This window comes from Cyprinus carpio, chromosome A22, assembly GCF_018340385.1.
Source record: "Cyprinus carpio isolate SPL01 chromosome A22, ASM1834038v1, whole genome shotgun sequence".
Classification (NCBI taxonomy): Eukaryota; Metazoa; Chordata; class Actinopteri; order Cypriniformes; family Cyprinidae; genus Cyprinus; species Cyprinus carpio.
In genome coordinates this window covers 18,484,139-18,495,661 of record NC_056593.1, presented here as the reverse complement: position 1 = coordinate 18,495,661, position 11,523 = coordinate 18,484,139, and positions in this window count along the sequence as shown.

The following is an 11,523-nucleotide window of genomic DNA, read 5'->3' as shown; positions in this document are numbered from 1 at the left end:
AAAAAACTCAAACTGAACACACAGGAACTTAAATGCACAGATCAACAAGGATAATTAACAAGACAAACCTGAACCTAATGATGAACTCAACTCAGAAACCATGACAACTGCAAACCAAAGTCTAAACAGTGTGAATGTGTGACAGAATTATTAAGATAATAGCTGAGTCAGTAAATTAAATTGGAACCAGATCAGTAATTAATCAAATTTGATTATTTCAACAAGTAAAATTGTGGATCTCCAACCTCCAATATTTTTACTCATTTTACAGGAGGCATTTTCAACTCTGTTACCAAAATTAGAACGTCTGAACATTGTTTAAAAGGATTTATGTGATATTGTCATTTTCTAGCAAATAAGCCTCTAAATTACAAGGACAACATATATAACAATAACAATAGCAGAATGAGTAACAGGGTTGAACATTTAACTTAAGTTGTCAGTAGGGGCTTGCACAAGACCGAATGTTAGTTTTAGTTATTGACTAACTTATTTCCCATTAACTGAATAAAAATATTTGTGGGAACATTTTTTCTTGGGTAACAGGGTTAAATGGTTGCACTGGATGAATGTCGTCTACACTAAAGTTTCTAAAAATTAGGGAAATAAATTAGATTTATTACTTGTCATACATGCAATGTCCAAATGTTTTACTTTCTGGGTGACACAATCTTTACTTTTTAAAATATTGCCATTTTTAAACTGCAGTAATAGGGTTGCAAGCATAATGTGAGATACAGCTAATATTTAATACTTAAAATAGACAATTATGAGGTTTGTGATTTTTGTAACTCTGTTAACAAAACTGGGACATTATTATGTTTTTACAGCATTAAACAAATTAAAAATCTAATTTAAATGTATTGCACACAAGATACTGAAAACACCTGCATGAAGATTCTTTAGAATAACTATTTTTTGTTCAACAGATGGATGAAAGTGAAGAGAATTTGAAAAGATTTTCAGGTGAGTAAACTATGATAAAGTTAGGAAATTGGTTATGGTGGAACTTTTGAGAACACTTTGTGAGGTAAATAAAAAAATAAATAACCTAATAATGCAGTTTATGACAAGAAATCAAAGCAAATGGCATGCTTTTGGTCACATGTTAATGCTGTAAAGATGGAATATTTTGGTCAAGAAGCAACTAAACTCCGGTGGGGAGCATTACTAAACTCCGGTGGGGGTTATTAAAATCATGTCTGGCTGTTTATGGAGTGAAGTTACTTATAAGGAACATTTTGACTGTTTCCAATTTAGGGATAGGAATCTAGGATAATGGCCACACTTGGACAACCAGGAGGTATTATAATAAATTTTTAAATTCTGTTACCAAAATCTTGGATATTTAAACACTGTGAGATATCTTTATTTTCTGGCAATGAACATTAAAGGGATAGTTTACCCAAAAATGAAAATTCTGTCATTAATTACTCACCCTCAAGGCGTTCCAAACCCGTAAGACCTTTGTTCATCTTTGGATCACAAATTAAGATTATTTTTTTTGATGAAATCCGAGAGCTTTCAGAACCTTTTTCTATTGTTCTTCTGTGGTTATGACTGATACCTCATCTTCTCCATCATAACACTGACGTTTCTGAGGGCAAAGGAAACACCATTTAATTTCAGAAGCATCGCCAAAACAACGTCTCCTTTTCTCCTGAGAGCAAAATCTCTACAGCAAGAGAATAAAGGTCATTCCTTTTTAGATTTAGAAGAGGAGTACAGCTCATACAGGAGTCAAATGGAAAAAATGTGTCCTTGACCTCAAATTCTGATGCATGCCTTTGCAAAGCCTGTACGGATGAGGGAACAGCATGCAATACCAGCTTCACATTGGCTGGCAAATAATACAGATGGTTTGTGCTCGTATAAAGTTATGCCAAAACTGAGTTTTCAACTTCAAACTTATAATTTTTCTGTGGTTATATACACAAGAAATTTCAGAGCTTTAATGCAAAAATTATACGATAAAACCTGTTAATGGGTAAAAATATATATATTAGACTGCATTAATTACACTAATCTTACTGTAAAATACTGATTCTTGTTAATAGTTTAAAAACATAAGTTTAATTCATATGTTTTATTAGTTATGGATTTATATATACTGTATTATTTGTATGTACTGGAGTCTTCTGTTACTTTTTTTGTTGTTTAACCACTTTATTAAATTTTAGTTAATTGTAACATTTGCATAAAATATTAATACTATACTGTAAACTTTACTCTAAAAATTCAAAATAATAACAGCGCATAGATTATAACATACTGTAGCTTTTAAAAATTAAAATACAAACATGTAAATGCTCAGTTATAATCTTTCACACTTTATAATTATTAACAGGATTTAACAATATTTTTACAGTAATTGCACATTTTGTAAAACTAAAGAATACAATTTATAAGAGTAAACTATAATCATTATTATTTATAATTGTAAGAATACGAAATTATATTTTTCTATACTATAACAACATACAAATTATGTTTCATGCTCTTTAATTATTATTAACAGGATTTAACTATATTTGTTGCAGTAATTGTATATACACAATGTACTTTTGTAAAAATACAATTTAAATGTGCACAGTTAATTATAATTATTTGCTATAAGAGAAAGAAATGATTAATAAACCATAGATAGATAGATAGATAGATAGATAGATAGATAGATAGATAGATAGATAGATAGATAGATAGATAGATAGATGAACATCAATGCAAAAACAATGCAAGAGTGTTTAGTTATATTGTGGTTGCTAGTTTAGTAAATTTACTTTATGTGTTTTACTAAGACTATGTTTTACAAATTGTTACATCTGCATTAAATACAGCTGCTTTTACTGTAAGAATTCTAAATAACAGCATACAGATCAATCATGTCTTACAGTTAATTATAGTCATTCATCATAATATATATCATTTATTAGAATTACATTCATATTGCTTATCAGGAATGAATAACAATTAATTTTAATGGACATACTTCATCTTTTAACATTCACAGCACTGATTACACATTTACACTGTGTCACACATTTATAAAATGTAGCAAAATCGAATCCACAAAGCATGACCTCTAGGGTATTTCATACAAGTAAACTATTTTAAAGCCACCGTTTGCATTTCCAAATGGATCCTGTTGTTAGACTGGGTTAAGGCAGGGTGTGTGTCTGAAAAACAACTGGAAAAAAAGAGAAGAAATTGCATGTCTCCAGTGAATCCCTCCCCATCAGTGAAGACCCACGACCGAGAGCATCATTCCTCACACCGCTGTGAAGTCTTCTGAGACTCACATCCATCTGTTTGTAAGGCCACAGCAGTTGTGTTTCCTGACAGGAATTATGATCTACTCCACCTGGACCCTTGTAACCACACGGGAAGCGCTTCCAGAAGTCGTAATTTTATCCACAACTGCATGACTTGTCAATGATTTTTAGCACTTATTTTGGCTTAAAGCATCATAACGTGCAGCACACTGAACTTTGGTGGGAAAATATGACTTATCAAATGATAAGAGCTTGAAAAATGAAATACCAAAAAAGAAATAAGCAAGAATGTGCCTCAAAAAGGTGATTGTTGTCATGTGTCACTTTTAGGGCCACCTGGGTTTTCAGAGCCCAGCGGCAAAGTATTTGGTGAGTTGCAATACTAATGCGAGTCCTTTTACAAAGCCCAACACGTTCTTGAAGCATTATCATCAAATTGCATTGAATTGCAAACTGAATGACTGAATGAATAGCATATGAGTATTAGTATTTTGATAGAAAAATATGGATTTTTTTAAATATATAGTTTATTTCAAAAGCATATTTCTTTAAATAAGTAAATAAACAAACAAATTAAGTAGTATTACTGTGACACACACACTCATGCATACATACTAATGCATCACTGTGCAAGATATTTTTCTTTTTCTTGTTTTAAACCTTACTAAATTTTAATTAAGATTAATAGTGTAAGAAAAATAATCTTAATACTCTGGTGTATTTTTTTATGCTGTGTGATCAGCAATAACAAAACTAAGAACAGAAAATTGTGTCAAACTCATTTTAAAATGATCCTAGTATTATGTTAATTTAATATGATTTGCCACTCAAGTGATCACAGATGCCGGACTGGAGAAACGCTTTTCCATTTAGAAAATTAAAATCATGATCATTTCAAGGCACTTCAAAAACAGCAACACAGTCAGCTCTCATAAATCATCTTGAAATATTAGCATCACCCTTCCTGGAATTAAAAAAAAAAAAAACACTTCTACTTATGAATGTAAAAGACAGTATTAATGCAATAATTAAATAATAATAATAAAAAAAAAAACTATTATTAATCAAATATTAATAACAGGTATAGACCCAATGGAATTAATTAATTTTAAACTAAAAATATGTTTATTTTGTTTAGTTTACCCCTTTTGGATTTTGATTCTAACCAAATACACAAATATTTCAAGGTATCTTTACATACACAGAGGTACAATACGTTTACATGTCAATGATGTGCTAAAATGGAAACATCTTTCCTTTCATTTTTGCATTCAGACAACAACTTTGTCAAAACAATCCCTGTTCACAGATCGATGAAAGTGACTAATCATGGTGTATTATTCATCCCAGGCCAGTAGATGGCAATGTCACTTTGTAAAGAAACTAAAGAAACATGTAATACACATGCATGTAAGGTCACTGTTTTCACAAATTTGCATTTTGTAGTTTACACAAACGATAACTGTATAATTTACAAATACTTGCACTTTGAAACCTGTTTTCAAACGTTTGCATTTTTAGGCCCCCAAAATGCCATTGGCAAGTAAACAAATGGCCAAAATGTATAAAATGTTTTCTGTTTTTACTTGAAAATTGTAAATACCACCTAAGATTCACTATAATGGTTTCCATTCAACCTGCTGAATACAGTGTGCCAAATACATACAAACACACACATCATTACAATAAATTCACATATTTCATACTAACTCACACAGCAGGAGCATAATGGCACAGATGTCAAATGGATAAGCAGAAAGGGAGAGAAAAAGCAAGATGCACACAACACAAAAATTAAATAAAAACTAAAAACAACAAACAGCATTTCACAAGAGTACAAAATGAACTATTTTAAACATGAATCAGCGTTTTACCTCTGGCTGTAGTTGATGTGATTTGTCAAAGGCAAATTATTCTTCTGGCTTTGTGATGGTATTTAATGCTGTCAGTGGTCTCCAGCATTCAGGCTGAATGAGGCCTGACAGCGCATTTGCATGACAAACAAGGAAGTCGACTGCCAGTTTTACACCGCTGGTGTTAGTTTTAATTAGAGTTTTCTTTGACGGAATAGACCTCACCCATTACATTGATCTATTTGGTGAATGTGATTTTACTAAGTAGGATATGTCCCTGGTTGAACATCCTTGCGAGAATATCTTTCAGCACCTTTACATTAGTATATATATATATATATTTTTTATTTTTATTTTTGAACCCCATTGACTTTCCAGCTGGTGATCGTGACATAGCGGGTAATTCACAAACAAAAGCAGGCAAATATTATAACATGGGCTATCAGTCCAAACAATTGCAACAGGGCAAAAATACAGGCAAAGGGGTAATCCATAAAACAGTCAGGGAAACAAAACCAGGAAACAAAGCTTAGAATTGCAGTACAGACACATACCAGACTTAACAAGGAATGACAAAATGAGCCAGGCTTATATAGGGTGAACAGACAGGGTTAACAAGACACAGGTGCAATCAATGAGTGCTGATGAGTCTGGGCAAAGGATTATGGGAATTGAAGTCCAAGACTGAGTGACAGAGTTATTGGATGGAGTGCCCACTCGTGGTTCTCAAGGACACTCCCGCTGGTGATCATGACACTTTCATTGTATGGACATAAACAGCTGTAAGATATGTTTTTGAGTTCTGTAGAAGAAAGAAAATCATAAGGGTTTGGAACGACTTGAGAGTGAGGAAATAATGACCAACTTGTCATTTTTGGCTGAACTATCCCCTCAATAGTCTTTTTACATAGAAGTACGCATAGGTGTTTGGTACAGAGCGCCTGCTTTTGTGTTCCCATAGAAACTTTGTTCACACGCAAAACTTCTGGATTCCACTGACAAACTTTGTGTTCATTTGCAAAACATTTATTAAGTGGAACGCAAAAGTTTCGTAAGGGAATGCAAATGTTAAATTTTCTTAAAAATCGTGTTTTTGCATTTACTGTTTCATTGCCCCAGCAAACATTGCATTCACTCCTAATTTTGCGTTCCCTGAGAAAAGTTGTTCACTCACAAACCTTATGTATTCACCAGAGAAACTCTGCTCTCACTCACAAAAGTTGTGTACACCCCTGGAAACTTTGCATTTGTTCACAAAACATTTGCGTTCCCCTGAGAACCTTTATATTGGGTCCTAAAACATTTGAGCTCCCCAAACAAACTTTGCGCTCACTTGCAAATGAAACTTTTGCACTCCCTTGACAAACTTTGCATTCACCTGGGAAACAATGGATTCACTTGCAAAACTTTTTCTCTCCCCTGACAAACTTTGTGTTCATGCGCAAAATATTCGCATTCCCCCAACAAATTTTCTAAATGAAACTTTTGCATTTCTGAGAAACTCACAAAACTTTTGCGCTCCCCCACAAAAATTGCTCACTTGCATTCCCAAGAAACTCCGCATGCACTCACAAAAACTTGTAGTTTTAATTAGGGCTGTCAAATGATTAATCACGATTAATCACATCCAAAATAAAAGTTTTGTTTACATAATATATGTATGTGTACAGGGTATATTTATTATGTATATATAAATACACACACATAAATTATATATTTAGAAAATATTTTACATGTATATACATTTATATATTTTATATTCTTATATTTTATATTATATATAAAATATATTTAATATATAAACATAACATATTCTTCTTAAATATATACATGCATGTGTGTGTATTTATATATACATAATAAATATACACAGTATACACACATATATTATGTAAACAAAACTTTTATTTTGGATGTGATTAATCGTGATTAATCATTTGACAGCCCTAGTTTTAATGTTACTTTACTAGTTAGTCAGAGTGCAGAATTTAACTTGAATGAATTTAACCAAATGGACAGCAACAAAGAGTTAGCATTCACCTATAGAGGTAACCACATAGTTTGCTCCTTTCATTTATTGTTCAAGTACAGTATGACTATTATCAAATATGTTCTGATATGCATATTGTATAGTACTTATGCATTTATACTTTGCAAAATCCCAGTCACCAAATTAATTCCCACAATGCAAACTATGCTAAATTTGAGACAACAAAATCCAACTTCTCAATGGTAAGAACCTTACATTGCTGATAGTCTCTTATATATCCAGGACACACTTTAATCGGAAAAGATGTCATTGCATCAGCTTTTTCAATTTATCTCTATAAAAAAATGTAAGGTCAATTATTGACCTGGTGCATGTTTGTCATCCACATCTACAAAGAATCGAGCAAATTCACTGAAGTACACCACAAACCAATTTGCAGAGAAATTGCCATCATCGACACAATTCCCTCAATCGCAACGTCTGTATTCTCTCCAGATTTCAATCTCACATTCCATCTGCGACCGCGGCACTTGACGGAGTTAAGAGGTAATGATCACTCATTTGTTGAGATGCTGTCTCGCCTGCCATCCCTCCTAGAGAGGCAGGCAGACCGCCGTGGCAAATCTGGCAGATTGCATGTTGACAAACATCGACAGGGAATAGATTTCAATCTCAATGGTCGGAACCTGAAATCCATCAAGGAAGAAATCCACTCGCCTGAGAGGAATAGCTGTCTTTGTTCTATAAACATGGAGTGCTCTCAAATGGCCTGTCTGGATCTGTATTCTGGTCATGTCGGTTTCAACTTTGTAAAGCACTTGAATGATGCCATCCATTCATCTGAATAGCCATCCATTCATCCGAATTTTCATCTGTTCATGTGAATATCCACCCACCCACCCACCCATCCATCCATCCATCATCTGAATATCTATCATCCATCATCCATCCAAATATCCATCTATTCATGTGAATATCCATCCATCCATCCATCCATCCATCCATCAATTCATCATCTGAATATCTATCGTCCATCCATTCATCTGAATAGCCATCCATTAATCCGAATTTTCATCTGTTCATGTGAATATCCACCCACCCATCCATCCATCCATCCATCATCTGAATATCTATCATCAATCCATCCAAATATCCATCTATTCATGTGAATATCCATCCATCCATCAATTCATCATCTGAATATCTATCATCCATCCATTCATGTGAATATCCATCCATGCGGATATCCATCCATCCATCCATCATCTGAATATCTATCATGCATCCATTCATGTGAATATCCATCCATCCATCGGAATATCCATCTATTCAAGTGAATATAAACCCATCCATCCATCCATCCATCAATATCTTTCATCCATCCATTTATTTAAATATCCATTCATCCATCATCTGAATATCTACCGTCCATCCATTCATCTAAATAGCCATCCATCCAAATTTTCATCTATTCATGTGAATATCCACCCATCCATCCATCCATCCATCCATCCATCATCTGAATATCTCTCATCCATCCATCCATCCATCCATCCAAATATCCATCTATTCATGTGAATATCATTCATCATCTCATCCATCCATCAATATCTATCATCTGAATATCTATCGTCCATCATTCATCTCTGAATAGCCATCCATTAATCCATATGGATATTATCGTCCATCTGTTCATGTGAATATCCACCACCACCCATCCATCCATCCATCCATCCATCATCATGAATATCTATCATCAATCCATCCAAATATCCATCCTATTCATGTGAATATCCATCCATCCATCAATTCATCATCTGAATATCTATCATCCATCCATTCATGTGAATATCCATCCATGCGGATATCCATCCATCCAAGTTTCATCTGTATATCGCGCTTTCATGCATACAAAATCATGTGAATATCCATCCATCCAGAAAATCCATCCATCCATCTACGGAATTAGTCCATCTTATTCAAGTGATGACTCCATCCATCATGTGTATACCATCACCAATGTTCATTTAAATCAATAAAAGACGTAAATATCCATTCATCCATTATCTTATGCAATCAAACTTACCAAAATCCATCCATTCATCTCTGAATTAGCCATCCATCCAAATTTTCATCTATTCTCATGTGAATATCCACCCATCCAGCTCCATCCCCATCCATCCAAATCCCTATGGCAAAACCATCCATCACCTAGAATATAATTATCTCATCCATCCATCCATCCATCCATCCAAATATCCATCTATTCATGTGAATATCCATCATCCATCAATTCATCATCTGAATATCTATCATCCATCCATTCATCTGAATAGTCATTCATGTAAATATCCATTCATCCACCATATGGATATATATCGTCCATCCATTAATCTGAATATCCATCTATTCCATCCATCCATCCATCCATCCATCCGTATTTTCATCTATTCATGTGAATATCATCCATCCATCCATCTGAATATTCATCTAATCATGTGAATATCCATCCATCCATCCATCAAACCAATCAAAATAAAAAATATGAATAAAAAATATCTATCCATTCACTTAAATAATATACCATCCATCCATCCATCCAAATATCCATCTAGTCATGTAAATATCTATCCATCAACTGAATATCTATCATCCATCAATTCATGTGAAAATCTATCCATCAGTCTATCCATCCAAATATCCATCCATTCATCTTAATATCTATCATCCATCCATCTGATTATCTGTTATCTGAATATCTATCTACATATCCATCTATACATTTGAATATCTATCATTCATCTGTCTGAATATCCATCTCTCTCTCTCTGAATATAAATCCATCCATCCATCTATTCATCCAACCATCCATCCATCCATTGTATTTAACAAGGACCAAATCAGCCTGCAGCCTGATAAATGTAAAAACCTTTACCTCTTTTTTTTTTTTTTTAGCAGGCAGGTTTGCGTTCACACACCTTGAAAATGTTTATTACACATTCCTCACTTCCACAATGGCTGAAATCTCAAATTCATAAATACATAAAGGCCATAAATAGATAAACTTTGTTGTTGCTCTCTTCCATTTATACAATATGTATAATATACAATATGAAAAGCTGCAGTTTCCATGACAACTAAACCAGAACAAATAGGTGGAGATCTGGATGCTTTTAATAGAAAGGTGAGTCCAGCAGTCCCGTTTTTCTTTTATTCTTCATCTCCATATTTTTTTACGAAAATGATCCCAAAGTAGATAAAAAAGTTTTAATGTTTTTATGTATATACGAAAATGATCCCAAAGTAGATAAAAATGTTTTTATGTGTTTCTGTGCTCATTATAATACATTTAAGTGGTCTTTCTTTTAAAGCAATAGTTTATCCTGAAAAGCACTTTTTGACAAGTTTTAAGCTGGGACAAAAATAAATAAATAAATAAAATAAAAATAAATAAATAAAAAATAAACCTTTAAAGTATCTAAAACGTATGATAACTTTTCATATAGTGTAAGTCATTTAGACTACTTATGGAGGATTTTGTATCTTGACAATCCCAGTTCCCATTCAGTTTCATTATTTGGAAACATTCTTCTAAATCTCTCCTTTTTTTATTCAACATAAGCAAGAATGAAATACGAGTTAAGAACTACATGAGGGTGAGTGAATGATATCAAAATTTCATTTTTAAGTAAACTGTCCATTTCAAATATATAGCACATTTACGTAAGCCATTTGAATGTAAGCATATTATCTCATCCCATCCGTAAAGGAAGGCCTCTTCATGAGACAGAGATGTGTGTTTGTTCCTATTCTGTAGCTCTGTCACTCCTCATAAGATTTCCTCCCACTCAGGACAGCACAGTGTGCTTCTGACACCCACTCAGCCTCCAACAAGCACACAAAACTGACTTCACTTTCCTGCACATTTTACTTGTTACAAATTCTGCTAACTCGTATTGTACAGTTATGAGCTCTAATATGCCACTGTCTTCAAAAATAACCATACCTGAAGTTGGCATGTAGAAAAGCATTAACTCAGAATTCAGAAATGTGTTAGATTGTAGCGCAAGGGACCTGGGTTTTCCTGTGAGACATGGGGTGAAGTGAAAAGCTTCTTAAGGCAATACTTGACATGCACTGAGCTCTGAAAGAAATTATACGGGTTAATTTAAATGTAACATAATGTTAATTTTAGAACTCAGATTTGTTGTTCCAGTATTGAACATATTTATTATGTACTGGGATGTTTCACAGTTCATTTCTCTTTGCTAATCTTTTCGCGCTGTTGCAGACAAGACTGTGTGAGCAATAATAAATAGAGTTTTCCTTAATTTAAATAAAGCTAAAGATTATATATATCATATATATAACATTGATAAAAAATCAGCATATTTTTGATTTCACATGA